Consider the following 16,110-nt stretch of genomic DNA (forward strand, 5'->3'; position numbering starts at 1 on the left):
GCTCTATCTTTATTCTGCATTCTATTCTATTATGTTTGGTAGAAGGTTCAACGATAAGATTCATATGATGTTATTTTATTTCTTCTATTGGTTGATGCTCTCAATTATATTATGCAATTTATGTTGTCTCTGTCACAACTAACTCCAGTGCGTATGAGTAATATTCTTTTTCTAGATTTTCTTTGGAATATCATCAATCTTTTTATCATTCAATATGGGTTATATTCTCGAAAATTTAGTAGAGCTCCACATCTTTGGAATGCACTATTGATGTTGAGGTATTGTTTTATTTATATGGTTGAAACGTTGGTCTTATTAGAGCACTATGGTTTTAATTCATCTAATGGTTGTGGCTCTAGTGTGCTTTAAAGCTTCGATGTTAATAATTGAAATAGATTTATTATATATCCCCTTTCTAGCTTTCTTGAAGGGGTAGGCATTGGCAAAAGTGTAGACAGTGGAAGATTGAGCTTAAACTTTTGTATATTGGTTCTCATTCCTCAAGTAATCTCAATTTATGTCAACGAGTTAAATTGGATGTTATGTTTCGTTTGAGTTAATGCAGTTGTAGAAATCTTTGATTGGTATTCTGAGGCAATTATGATAGACAATATATCTGGATTATCTTGACAATAAGAATAAAGAATTATTTGAAATGTTATTATTCGATTGATAGATCGACTCAATAGTGCTATTCAGAAACAGGTTATTCATTTGAAAATTTAGGTAAGTTGTTTATATTTGAGCTTATTTCTTGATTCAGGAATAAATTTTACGGATTCACAGGTAAATAAATGGACAGTCTAAATGAAGAATTCATATTCTAGAAGACATGATAGAGAAATATATCTATCAGATCAATTATAATCGAGAAATTTAATTATGGGTTAAAGTCGTCTTGATAGTTGAAGTTGTCGCGCTTGTGTTAAATGATATTGCTTGCCGCTTTCCATGAAAAAAGGGAACAAATATCAGTTGAAAGTTACAGATGGAAACATGTTAGAAGCATCAGTTAGAGTTTGACAATTCAGGTTTCTCAGTTATGTTTCAACAGACGATCACAAGGAATTTCTCGGTAGTTACACTACTAATGATAAAGTTATGACAGGAGAACATCATAGCTATTAGTTAAGTTCAGATATAGTATCAAGTTCTGATATGAATTCTGATACGAGTTCTAAATCGAGATGAGTTATGATTGATTTATCTATGCATAACCATTTTAAAGGCGGAAGAAATACTCAACTTGATAGCTATAACAAGTGAGAAATTTCGAGGACGAAATTTTCGTAAGGGGAGAGAGTTGTAACAACCTATTTTGTAGTGGTGTCGAAAATAGTGGTTTTGAGACCACAAATTCGATGAGTAAAATAATAATATTTACGAGTCAAATATGGTTTTAAAAAGGTTTTTGACATGATTATTTATGCTATTTGAACTATTAATTAAGTTCAAGTGGTAAGACCCTAAGGTCAAGTGGTTTTAGAAAATGAGGTATTGGGACCTCGTTTCTATAAATTGAGCCGTAAATACTTTTATACATATTTACGGAGTTCCATTAAGGTGGTGTTAAAGTTTCGTTAAGAAATTTAACGTTTCGATAGTGAATTAATTAAAAAGGACTAAATCATAAAAGATGTAAAATTTGATCACTATTTGATTTGAGTGATTAAATGGTTTATTGAATAAAAGAAAAGGGACTTAAATGGTAATTAGACCATTGAATTATTTAGTGGACGGTTTTGGGGAACTAAAAGCATGAAATTTGGATGATTTTTAAATAGACAAAATGGTTATTTTAAAATTAAATTAAATTAAAGGAAAAGAAAAGGCTAATTTAGTATCATCTTTTTGGTTTCTTCTTCAACAACTGAATGTCCATGGAAAACCTTAAGCTAGGTTTAGCCATGGTGATTTTCTCATGCATGGTAAGTAATTCTTGGCTACTTTTAGTAATTTTGATGTTTTTGAGATCGTTGCAACTAGGTGCAGCTAGCTCGTACCTTCAATTTTGAAATTGTTAAAGATATTGGATGTTTCCATTGATAAATCTTTGTGATTTTAGATGTTAAATGATTATTTTGGAATTTTGATTGATATTTAAAAGTATTTTGTTAAGTAATTTTGATGAATTTACCTATTAGGGACTAAATGTTGAAATAGTAAAAATATAAGGATTTGATGTGAAATTATCGCAATAATGGATTGCATTGGATGCCATGGGTATTTTTTTGGCATTGGTTTGCATTAGAAATTTCAAATTTGAATGTTTTAGGCTCAGGGACTAAATTGAATAAAAGTAAAATGTTAGAGGCAATTTTGAAAAAATATAAAAATGAGTAAATTTCATAAAATAATTTTTTTACTATTTAAATTAATAAATTGAATGAATTATTAATTTAGATCAAGCTTGAGTGGAAAATCAAGGAGAATGGAAAATTACCAAAATGCCCCTATACTTTGACATTTCTACAATTTAGCCAAGTAAGTTTGTATAAACTTAATTCTTTATAATGTTGATTAAATTGAATGTTAGTGTGATTTTATTGGGATTGAATCAATATATATGTCATTTTGCAATATATCTTGTCATGAAACGATGGAAATTCAATGACGTACGACGACTATCAAGCACCGTTTAAACCTTACGAATTCGTAGGATACAATTGAAATGTCATTAGGGTTTACATGTTTTGGGTGCTGGTCTTAAATGTCCTACCAGTGGCTGAGTTCTGGCATTTGTTGTGAATACTCGATTGCATATGGAGCAACATTGTGTAGTTAATTTCGACCCACAACTTGTGTGAGCAGACCCAAGTTACCATGTTTTGGGTGCTAGCCTTGAACGTCCTATCCGTGGCTGAGTTCCAGCATTTGTTGTGGATACTCAATAGCTTGTGGAGCAGCACCGTGTAACTACGTTCCGACCGACAGCTTATATGAGCAGGCCCATTTTACAGCTCGTGTTAGCTACGACTATATGTTTAGCACACCTCGTGTGAGCTATCCCGCGTATCCAACGGTATTCTAATCGGTTCAACGGGCATGAGTTTACAAGGATATGGCAAGTATTCTATATGAACTACGACATGTATGTATGAAAGACTTTGAATTGGTGAGCTACAAGGAAAAAATGTTATGTTGAGATGGATGATAAATCCAATTGGATCATGCTCAAGTATAATGGTTATCCATGTCAAATTTATATTAATCATGTTTAAATGAACTAACATGTGTTGTGATATGATTGATGTTTATGATTATGCTTGTATTATGCATATGAAACCAGTAAGAAACGGGAATGAAATGGTAAGTACGTAATTGAGATATATTATGATGTTATAAAAATGATTAATATGATAAATGATGTATTTATATGTGAGCAAATTGCTTATGCTATGGATGAATCTACCTATGTCATGGATAAAGCACTAAGTTGGCAATTGATAATGTCGTTCGGGCTTATGATAAGCAATGAAATGGAATAGAAAGTAAGTAAATAGAAAGGTATATAATCTTATAAAAAGGTTGATGATTATATATTAAGTCTCATGAAATCTCATTATGTTATGAATGGTCAATATATATGCGACATTAATGAACTTACTCATTTGTGAGTTGATGAGTATGGTTGATAAATCTTGAGGCATTGGTATAGGTTTATATTTAACCTATAATGTTCATTATTGAAATGGAATGCTATGTTAAAATTTTATACGAGCTTACTAAGCATTCATTGCTTATGTAGTTATTTTTCTTTTACTTTACAGATTATCGGAAGCTTGATCTGGTTGGAAGCTAGTCGAAGATCCATCACAATATCCATCGAATTTATCGGTAGATTTTGATGCTTTGGTCGTGTTTATAGTGACATGTATAGGTGGACTATGTCTAATATTTAGTTAATGAGATTGGCATGTAATGGTACTTTGAAATTGTGAAACTTATGTCATTTTGATGCCTTGATGGTTGGTGCACTTTTGATACTTTGATGCTTAGCAGTTGGTGTTTATATGCTCAAATTGATACATGGTTTTATGGCCAAAGTGGCAAGTGTTGGCATGTTTGCAAAATGATCATTTAGGGCATGATTTGATATGAAATTTAGTTAAGTATATTTGATTGAATTATGACCCATTTGGTATGTTTGAATGTGATTTTGGCATGTGGTCAATTATGGTATAACTTGGTATGGAATTAAGCTAAATTTATATGGATAAAATATGGTCAAATATATATAAGTTAGATATATGTGTATTTGGGATTCATGAAAACCGTGTGAGCCACACGACCATGTGAACCTTGCAGTGTAATATTTTCTATCTTTTTCCATAAAGGTCAAAGTGTTTTCGATTTAGTCCCGAGTCGTTTCTAAGGCCTCAAGGGCTCATAAAAGGTACAATATGCTTGTATTTGATTGAGCTATGACGTGTTCTATAGAAATGGTTATAATTGAATATTTTTAGTTAAAATTTTTCGGTAATGCTCCATAACCCTATTTGGGCGACGGATAGGGGTTAGGGGTGTTACAACATATATTTTTTAGTACATATGCTCTATTTTTTTTTTAACACACTCGAGCATATTAGTGCATGTACTACAATTTTTTTTAGCATTTGACACTTTTTCTCAACTCTCCCAGACTTATTTTCAGTGAATATTCTTAATAGACTGAGTCTAGTGTTTGTGACATTTTAGAGACAATTATGAGAAAAGGTATGGCTTATTATTTCAAGGTACAAATAAAATCAGGCCATATAGTTTCTAAGATGGGTTTCAAGGGATAAATATTCATTAAAGTTGGCTTGAAAGGCTCAAATGGTCCAAATAAAAGTTTGCCTAAATCATTTTCAAAATTCGATACCTCTTAGGATTTCCCCTCAAGAAATTATTAAGTCAATTCTAGAAACTTAAACTTTCATGCACGCTTAGCTTTCCTAAGGAAGTAAAAATTTTATGGTTCGATTTACATACTTTATTAAGAGTAACATTTATATAATAATTCAGCTAACATAGCAATTATTAAGATTATAGAACTTTATTTATACTAAAGCTTAGCATAATTAACAAAAAATCACGTTTTTGAGAATAATATAACTTAATCTAATCATAAGAAAAATATATTCTGAAAAAAAAACAATTTCAATTTTTTGCCCCCCTACTTAAGATGAACAATGTCTCCATTGCTAAGAGCAATAGAGAGAATGAAAATATAGAAGTGAATAGATACTATACATCAGGTAGGATCCTAAGAAAAGTAGGTGAGTCAAGTTTGACTGCTTAAATACCAAGCTTTCCTAGACAGATCCAATCCTTGATGTAACACCCCATATCCATCTTAGATGATAAGACCAAGTTTGGAGAGCTACATCAAATCATTTCAGAAAAGTCCAATCATTAACAATTCAAAATTTAACAGTAAAAAATCATTTAAATAATTAAACCAACCATGAAAATCCAAATATAACCAGTAATTCGGAAAAAAAACACACGATAGTATAAGTTTAGATAAAATAGCAAATAACTAGAAGAGAGAAAGTTTAACAGTAAAAAATCATTTAAATAATTAAAACAACCATGAAAATCCAAATATAATCAGTAATTCAGAATAAAACACACGATAGTATATAGAGGTGATAATGGGCCGGGTTCGGGCCAGGCCCAGAAAAAATTTTAGGCCTATTTTCTAGGCCTAAAAATTTGTCCAAGTCAAGCCCGGGAAAAAATCCTAAGCTCGAACCTGGCCCAGCCCGACCTATTTTTTTAACCAGTCTGTAAGTAGTTATGCATACGTGGAATGAGGTTTTGGTTTCAACCAGGCTTGCCTCTTCAATTTGCGCTCTTTGGCACTTCCAAAGAATGTTCGAATTTTGAAGGCAGGACACCATCGAAGAAACTCAGTTTCCCAATTGAGCATGGCACTTGTAAGAACCACAATGAGAGGAGGACCCCATATTCCTTTTTCACAAGCTAGATATGCAAGAAGAGCAATTGTCATGATTGTCTTTCCAAGCCCCATTTCATCAGCTAATAGTCCATTTAACCTTTTCTCATACATAGTAAGAAGTCTGTCCAATCCAATATGCTGATATTCGCGAAGGGGGTGTTTGAAAAGAAAAGGGAAATTTGTACGAACAGTAGTAGTTAAGAATGTATTGCCAGTTGGTTGTGCTGATCTCGCAGCAACAGCAGTATCAGTAATTCTATTCTCACTTTTGATTCCATCTTCTGACTTTCTATCAGGGCTTGCTGTCTGCTTTTCTGCGGGAGGATGTTCAACTCCCTGGGGAGCACTGGATTCAGGATTTTCATCCTTAGAAACACCCTCCTCCTTTGCTTCAACATTTTGATGCATTGTTGAAGAATCCAAGATGTCCTCTGAAAAAGCTGAGGCATAGTCTGATTCATCTCCAGATGCACCATCAGCACTGAAGTCCTATTTAATAAGAACGGAGAATAAAAAAAAAGTAGATATAGGAAATGAAATGCTCTAGTGAAACAAAGAAACAATTCTTTAACCTACCTTTTTATACCTTCGAAGCAATTCTTCCACAGGAATTTCACTCTTCTTTTGCAGTAAGGCAATTTGCATAAGAGCTGCAATGTTTAACAGCATAGAAATAGGACAAGAAACTTCTACATCCAAAGTGTTGATGCAAACAACTGAAAAAATTTTAACCATAAACTCAGGAAATTGATACATATATATATGCCAAATTGAGTATCCCATTACCTCATCTATGGGATTGCTAGAATCTGCTTTTGCTAGTTCCTCCTCCTCCAACAGTGTTGTCTCATCATCCTAGCCATTGGAAATTAAAAAATAAAAAGGAAAGAAGGCATGTGAATCAAAGTCTCATCAAACAATAATAAATGGTCAAATTTTTATTTTAACCGATTCTGGCCAAAGGGACAATGACATACACTAATAATTTTCCGGACCCAAAAAAGTTGCCCGAACTTATTCTATCCATTCCGACTTTAACTAATGAAATCAGAGTAGATACCATAATTTTAGAAATGTAACCCCTCACAATATAAAATGTGAGTAACCCGTACGTAAGTGTGGGGAAAGAGAGTAGTAATATAAATTTCAACATAGAAGAAAGCTTCATAACACTAAATATGGGGAAAATACACCGATATGCTTTGCTATCTTACAGAACAGCCTCTAATTTTGGATTTCTTCAGAAATAAAAGGTTTGAAAGGTCAACAATAAATTATATGAAAGAAGGATGAACAGTACTAAAGACTTGTTGCGCCTTGCTGCTATTGTACAATATGGCGACTTTGTTGCAGAAGCGACGATAATATTAATAACAATATTATCAGAAATATTTAGATAATTATTATGCCAACAATTATACTAAGAAAATTCCCAGTTAAATTGGAGGGGTTACAAATGGTCCCGCTTAAAACCCAACAACTAGACAGAACTCACTTAGATATTTATAGCAATAATAACTAAATAAATATAACCAACATAAAGCTATTAAATATAAGCAAACAAATAAGAAATAAAACACCAGAATTTAACGAGGTTCGGCCAATTTAGCTTACGTCCTCGAACACTGCCAAATTAATATTTCCTCTAGAAATATTACAATAGAGAAGATCAACACCAAGTTACAATTAGCTACTTGGATTTTTGGGATGATAAAACCTAAGGGGGAACGGTTCTATATATAACAAACCAAAACCCCCTCCCTTTCTATCTTTTCCTAATGTGGGATATTGCCAATATTTAACAAATCTCCACCTTGGCGATATTCCACATCTTCGAACATCTTCTCATAACACAAACTTCAATAGTGTCTTCAAATTTGCAACCAATCGCCTTCTTCCCTTTTGGTAGTTGTGCTAGCTTCCACGTCTTGTTTTTCTCTAGAGATTGCATTTCCTCTTCCATTGCACCTAACCATCTATTATTCTCTAAACTTTGAATGGCTTCGGTGTAAGTGGATGGAATATTATCAACAACTGGAAGTGCATAAGCTACCATGTCAGTGAAACGAGAAGGTTTCTGAATTTCTCGTCTCTGCCTTCTGACTGCAATTGGCTCTGATTGCTGTTGAGGTTCTTGGGTAGAAACCTCTTCCTCATCTGACTCTGCATCTGCCAATGAAGAATCACTAGTGGTACCTTCTGCTGGAATTACCACTCTCTACTCAAACTCCACCTGCTACGGAGTACACTTCACCTGCTGCGAAGTACTACTCACTCCTTCTGGATTTACCTTATTCAACATAGCAGATTCATCAAAGGTAACATCCCTACTGATTATCGTCTTCTTTGCCTCTAGACACCACAAACGATATCCCTTAACACCAGCATTGAAGCCCATGAATAGAGCCTTCTTTGCTCTTGGATCTAACTTTGATTCTTTCACATGATAATATGCAATAGAACCAAAAATACGCAAGGTGTTACAATTAGTAGCAGGTTTTCCATACCATTTCTCCAAAGGAGTCTTGCCATTTATAGCAGATGATGGCAAATGATTGATGAGATGTTGAGCGTATGTCACAGCCTCAGCCCAAAACTTTCTGTCTAATCCAGCATTAGATAACATACATCGAACTTTCTCCACAAGCGTTCGATTCATACGCTCTGCCACCCCATTCTGTTGCGGTGTTCCACCTACGGTGAAGTGCCTTACTATGCCACAATCTTGGCATATCTTCAGGAATGGATCATTTTTATATTCTCCACCGTTGTCTGATCGGAGAACCTTAATCTTCCTTCCTGTCTGATTTTCAACTTTAGTTTTCCACTTAAGGAAAACTTCAAGCACCTCATCTTTGTTCTTCATAGGAAACACCCAAACTCTTCTGGAAAAATCATCAATAAAGGTGACAAAATAACATCTTCCTCCAAGTGATGGAGTCTTGGACGGTCCCCATACATCAGAATGCACATAATCCAGAATACCTTTAGTATTGTGAATCATAGTGCCAAATTTCACCCTTCGTTGTTTTCCCAGAACACAATGCTCGCAAAATTCAAGTTTGCAAGTCTTTGTACCTTTCAATAATCCTTGTTTGGCTAGAGTTTGCAAGGATTTTTCACCAGCATGGCCCAAACGCATATGCCACAGCTGTGTTGCCTCAGCGTCCTTCTTGGTACTCGAAATTGCTGCTGCTGTTATCCCCACCACTATACTACCTTGGTAGTAATACAGATTGTTCTTTCTTATGCCTTTCAACATCACCAATGCTCCTGAAGTTGCTTTAAGAACTCCATCTCGTATTGTCACAACTAGGCCTTTAGATTCTAACGACCCCAAAGAGATGAGACTCTTCTTCAACTTTGGGACATATCGTACATCCCGCAAAATTCTAGTAGGTCCATCATGACTCCTCAGTTTAATTGAACCTATCCTGGCTATTTTACATGTGTTATCATTACCCATGTAAACAACCCCTCCATCTAGTTTTTGAAATTCAAAGAACCATTCCCAAATGGGACACATATGATAGGAACAACCAGAATCCATGATCCACTCATCTACATGTGATGTTGAAGATGTCATACTAAGAGAAAAGTCTGACTCTGCTTCACTATTGCATTCTGCAACATTTGCATCTTGCGGAGTCTTCCCTTTTTTCTTCAATTTTGGACAATCTTTCTTCCAATGTCCTTTTTCTTTACAAAATGAACATTCATCTTTGGCAACAACTCGACCTTTGGACTTTCTTCTCTTCCCCTTAGACTGACTTTCCTGACGATCTCTTGTTACCAATGCTTCCACTGCTGCTTCACTTGAACCTTTCAACCTATCCTTTCGGCGTAGTTCATAGCTATACAATGCAGCAGTTACTTCATTGAAAGTTACTTTCGACTTTCCATGAAGTAAAGTAGTTTCAAGGTACTCAAACTCCTCTGGAAGCGATCCCAACAACATTAACGCCAAGTCTTCGTCTTCAAAAGTCACATCCAAATTCAACAAATCAGCCACCAGCTGATTAAAATTGGTAATGTGCTCGTTCATCGTGGTACCAGGAACATAACTGAAACGAAACAGTCTTTTCTTCATATGCAACTTATTTTGACTGTTCTTCTTCAGGAATTTCTCCTCCAATGCTTTCCACAATTTACTTGCAGAAGTCTCTTTACTGAATATATACTTCTGCTCTCTGGAAAGACATGATCGAATTGTACCACATGCCAATTGGTTGATGGTCTTCCATTCTTTATCATCAACCCCTTCTGGTTTTTCTTCCTCAATGGCAATATCTAGACCTTGTTGAAAGAGGGCATCTAGAAGCTCACTTTGCCACATGCCGAAATGACCTGTTCCATCAAAAATTTCCACTGCAAATCTCGTATTTGCAGTTCCAACCCTCGACAAAATGTACGAAGTGGAAGTTGTTGATATGGATGGTTTTTCTTCTGTCATTTTTGCCATAGCTTCTATTTAATAGCCACCAAATGCGGAATACCCACAAGCTTTCGGAATTGTTTCTGATGTGTAAGATCAGACTAAGCTGCAAACACAGAGCATACTACAAAACCTTGGCTCGGATACCAATTGTTGCGGAAGCGACGATAATATTAATAACAATATTATCAGAAATATTTAGATAATTATTATGCCAACAATTATACTAAGAAAATTCCCAGTTAAATTGGAGGGGTCACAAATGGTCCCGCTTAAAACCCAACAACTAGACAGAACTCACTTAGATATTTATAGCAATAATAACTAAATAAATATAACCAACATAAAGCTATTAAATATAAGCAAACAAATAAGAAATAAAACACCAAAATTTAACGAGGTTCGGCCAATTTAGCTTACGTCCTCGGACACTACCAAATTAATATTTCCTCTAGAAATATTACAATAGAGAAGATCAACACCAAGTTACAATTAGCTACTTGGATTTTTGGGATGATAAAACCTAAGGGGGAACGGTTCTATATATAACAAACCAAAACCCCCTCCCTTTCTATCTTTTCCTAATGTGGGATATTGCCAATATTTAACAGACTTACCTAGAATAAATGCATAGCAATCTTAAAACAAATAAAAGAGACCCATGGGTACCATTAAAATAGTTAAAGCACTCATTTGTTAAAAATAAATGTATCTTTTTCTCTGCTTCCGACCAAACCTGCCTAAGGATATCTTGAATGAAAGTTATTCATTTCTAAAAGCAGTATATGTTCAACCAATGGAATAAAGACAATAACATATCATTGCAAAAGCAAAAGAAAGCTTCATAAAACATGAAGGAAGGAAACTACAATTAGAATGCATACTTGAAAGTGAAAATCTCTTTCTTTTCAGGGTCACTCTAGCAAGATCGTAGTTTCTTTTTAAACCAAATGAACCATTTAAGTACAAGGTTAGCATGAAAGAGGCTATTGATAATCTATTCTCATATGCATTCTCATGTAGGCATTCAAAAACTGCTTCATATCAGAACATGAAAAAAATCCATAACCAGGAAAAAGAAAACAAGTACTATACCATATGATGTACCGTCTCTTCTCCAGTAAGGGTAAAATCACCATCCTCCTACAGATGTTGAAACAAAACCAAAAGATTAGCATTTGACAGAAAAATTATATTAACACTTAACAGTTGCATAAAACCAAAAGGGGAGGGGAAGGGGGGACAAAGAACCAACTTAATGAGAAAGCCATTTTCTAATGCTGTCCAACCTGCTCGTCACCGAAATCATATGAAACATCTTTCGGTAGCTCTCTAGAGCTTTCTGACAGATTTCTTAAAAGAAAATGGAAAGGAATCAAGGGATCCATTGTTAATGATTTCTTAAAAGATTCAGACACAAAAATTAAGCAAAATACAACAATTGTGAATGGTTTATTTTGAGAAAATTATTCTCAAAATAGAGCTCCATTTACCTTAAATACAACCACTCTAACCTCTGATTTTAACACTATTCTTTGGTGCTTGATTCTAGAATTAGGTGGAGGACCGAAGGTGGATAGGTGGAGGTGAAGCTTGAGTTTGGAATTGAGAAAAACAGGAAGAAGGGCATGATAAGGCTTAGGGATTTTGGAAGACTGGTGGAAGTGAAACAGAAGTTGCAAATTTTAACTTAAAAGTAGTATATTTTAAAAACTAAAAAATATATATTTAATATATATTCGAGCCGGGCCGGGCTGGGTCTGGGCCAAATTTTTTGCCCGAGGCCCAGCCCGTTTTTTAAACGGGCCTCATTTTTTTGTCTAAACCCATATTTTGGGCCTATATTTTTACCTGAACCCTTCTATTTTTTGGGCAGGCCATCAGGCCGAGCCACCTCTAATAGTATAAGTTTAGATAAAATAGCAGATAACTAGAAGAGAGATGACCGAACTCCTGCCATGCCGACCCGCCTAAGTCTGTAGGTTACGTGTAAACCAACAAGCAAACTAAGTGAGTTTACAACTCAGTGTTCAACTCACATTTCCAATTATTCAATAATATAATAGATGTGGTTTCGGTTTTTCATTAATTAGTCAATTCTTGGAATCAAATGCAAAAACAAAAATAGAGTATATCAAATGCAGTTGCAGAACATTTTAGATTCATATGTAGATTCCTACCCCCCAACCACTACATACCATCTCCGTCCATCCCTACATACCATATAGGGTATCAACTACTCATCCATCCCTACACACCGTATAGTGACTGCGTGTCACGTTTCAAAATAATTGCAGCCTAGTTGCAAGATCAAAATGCGATAAATCGCCAGGGTCAGATATATGGTTGTGGTTTGGCCACCAAATTAAACAGATTATTAAACTGCCCACACTTCCACCTTTTCACAATCCTACTCCAATGCAGATGTAGATTTAACAGATATCAGATATGCATATAAAGTAATAGAAATTTAGATCATGCTCATTTAATGCTATCACACTTACTTATCATATTTCATATCAAATATTTATATAATAACATATTATTCAATAATAGATCATCAAATAACGGTATCTAAGCTATACAATATTTCCTATTTAGGTACTTAAAGTTTTTTTCTGGTCAAAGTAGGTATCTAAAGTTTTATTTTGTTACCCCTTTGTTGCGTGTGAATGCATAATGCGAATGTGCAAGTATACAAGTTGAATCAAGTAATAAAGTGATGAGTGAGTATCATCTCCATAGGGATTAGAATTGATTAAAAATTATTATGCTATTACTATGAAATTGACTAATTAAACTGTGCAAAAGAAACATATGACAAATTGATGAAGAGAATTAATGAATGGATTAGTAAAATCAATTATGAATGAAAAAAATACTAGCGCAATTGAAATGCTATGGCAATTCTGAAAGAATAAGTAGGGAGGATTTGTACTGTTGAATGATAAAGGTTGTAATTACTCAGGTTTTATTTCTATATCCTAATAATGTCATGGAAAAGTCTTGACTATTCTACTGCTCAGGGATTCACTACTACAGTTTGCTTCTTTTGAGAGCCAGACTTTAAGTTATCATTCTGAGTTTTTGTATGTCTATAGAACTCAAGAATGATATCCAAATTGTTCTTCTTTTCACTGTACAGTTTTCAACTTCTACATTTAGAGTGTTGCGAATATTCTTTCAAATACTCGCTTGTATCAACCAATAATAATCCAATTTATTTAATCTTTTTAGAATTCAATCAGATCTAACAACATACCATACAATAATCAATATAATGCCCTAAAATTCAAGTCTTTAATTTTTGTATGTTTTGTCACAAATTGTTTGTTTGCTTCAGTAGTTAAGTAATTTGGGTGTGTTTGGGAATGTTTGAGGAGCCTGGGCTCAAGTCTTGGCCTTGGCAAAATTTTTAGTTTTTCCCTTCAATGAACCTAGACGCTGTTATATAGGCCTTATTAATATTTGTGATTATTTTATGACAAAAAAAGCCTAATGGTCCAGTGGTAAGTGGCATGTGCAATACTCTTAAGGTCTGAGGTTCAAGTCTTGAGTTGCACTGTGGAGTGTTTATTTTTATCACCTGTGTAGTGAGGTGGTAGAGTTTGACTGAAATGCTGTAGAATTTGAACGGAGGAGTGAATCATGAAGGGATTAGTGGGATTGTGATTGGGTGGAGAAAATCAAGGAAGGAAAGGATAAGGGGAGAGTTTTTAGGAGAAAATCAAAGAATTTGAGAAGGGGTTGTGCTCTGCCAAATTTGTTCTTTAGACAGTAGGTAATCAGTTTGGGGTTTTCTTTTAACTCTGTCTGCTTCAGTTTGGTCAGTTTTTCTTTCTTCTCTTTTGATTTTTTTGTGCCGATTTTTGCTAAGGCTTGGTGTACCTCTTGAGTGTGTTGAGTATTTTTTCTGCTCATCTCCTTTCCTACTGTGTGTTGGCTGAATAGTTGCGGTTTCCCCTTGTCGAACACACTCTTTTCTTCCCTCTCCTATTGTGGTCGAATTTCCCTTTCCTTTCTCCTCTTCTCTTCTTTGCTAGTCGAACCTCCTCTCTCTTCTCCTCTTCTTCATTGATCAAATATTTTTCTCTTACGGCTTGGGATTTCTATCTCCCATTATTTTCTTTATGACTGAGAGCGATCTCTCTATTTATTTTGAGTGTGGTTCAGCCGATTATCACCCTTCTGTTCTATTTCTCTGTGCCGATCTTCTCCTTCTATTTTTACTGTCTTAGTGTTGTAAGTATTTCTGGTTATCGGTAAAGTATGAATACTCTTCACTTTTTGTTTAAAACCGATTCTTTTCCTTTCTTTTTCATTAAAATCGAATACCCTTTTGGCCACTTATATGACCTAAATTAGTTTTTGAGATCACTGTTTATGGTGCATATATTGAATAAGTGAGTGACCACTTTTGGTTGGCAGACTTGGAGGAGTAAGTCGTCCTCTTTCAAGCCAGGTAAGGATGGTGTTTTGTTTAAGTGTCGACAAGAGGGTGTTTTTCCATAGTGATTAAAGGACTAGGTGTGTAATCACAAACAAGTGCGTTTTCACAAACAAGTGTGTAATCACACCCTCTCTCAATGCAAATTGGCAAAAGCTAAAACGCTGAAAAACACGGCGTTGAGACCATATAGGTGTGCAAATGCTCGTGTGGTAAATCGAGCCCACGAAACATGTTGTTAGATTGTAGAGGCCTCCATGAGTGTTTTCATGGGCTTAGGCCGTAATGGGCCTAAAATGATCGAAATACCCTCGAAGGGTAAAATGACCGGACTACCGACAAAGGGTAAAATGACTGAAATACCTCGAATGGTAAAATGACGAAAATACCCTCGAAGGGTAAAATGAACGAAATACCCTTGAAGGGTAAAATGATTGAAATACCTTTGAAGGATAAAATGATCGAAATACCCCTGAAGGGTAAAATAACCGAAATACCCTCGATGGGTAAAATGACTGAAATATCCCCGAAGGGTAAAATGACTGTTATACCCCTAAGAGTTGAAATATTTGTAAGACCGATTTTCTCTATGATATATATATGACTGTTACTGAGTATGACATATTGCATACACGTATGATTTATGACATGACATACTATACGGGGTTGAGTTTCTAATATAAGGGAAGTATATTGTATTGGTGGCTTTGCCACATATATTGTTACTGGCAGCTTTGTTGCGTTACTGTTACTGGCAGCTTTGTTGCGTTACTGTTACTGGCAGCTTTGCTGCGATATTGGTGTGTTGGTTGGGTGGGTCGATTTTATCCCCACATGGTATGTTGGTGGTACGGAGTGGTGTGTTGGTGAGATTAGGATGGGTTACATTACTGCATTGTACTATTAGTGTATTGGGCTAAGGCTCATACTGTTACTGTATTTGGCTAAGGCCCTCACACTATTACTGTAATGGGCTAAGGCCTACACTGTACTGCTACTGAATAGGGCTCAGGCCCAGACTGTTATTGCATATTGTATGCTAACTGTTTGGTAGAGGATTCCGTACTAAGTTTTCGTAAACTCACCCTCTCCTTTTAACTGTGTAGGTAAACCTCAACCATAGACGATTCGGTGCTGTGAGGGACTTGGAGGTGGCCACACTACTGTTGCTGTTACATTTACTTTTATTTTAACTTACTTTATATATTGGGTTTTGTTTTTGTAATAAGGCCTTTAAGTTGGTTTAAATTTTTAATTGGGTTTTTCCTTGAATATTTTAAA

At 35.0% G+C, this 16,110-nt stretch overlaps 1 long non-coding RNA gene across 1 annotated transcript; it reads right to left on the reverse strand.

The window, feature by feature from the left end:
- Positions 1-6,733: 6,733 nt before the first annotated feature.
- On the reverse strand, positions 6,734-11,687 carry LOC107898393 (uncharacterized). Its single transcript, XR_001684384.2, has 3 exons — positions 11,672-11,687; positions 11,478-11,525; positions 6,734-6,802 (listed from the first exon to the last, which is right to left on the reverse strand). It is a non-coding gene; the product is annotated as an uncharacterized lncRNA (long non-coding RNA).
- Between the last annotated feature and the right edge of the window lie 4,423 nt (positions 11,688-16,110).

Source organism: Gossypium hirsutum, chromosome D04 (assembly GCF_007990345.1).
Source record: "Gossypium hirsutum isolate 1008001.06 chromosome D04, Gossypium_hirsutum_v2.1, whole genome shotgun sequence".
NCBI lineage: Eukaryota > Viridiplantae > Streptophyta > Magnoliopsida > Malvales > Malvaceae > Gossypium > Gossypium hirsutum.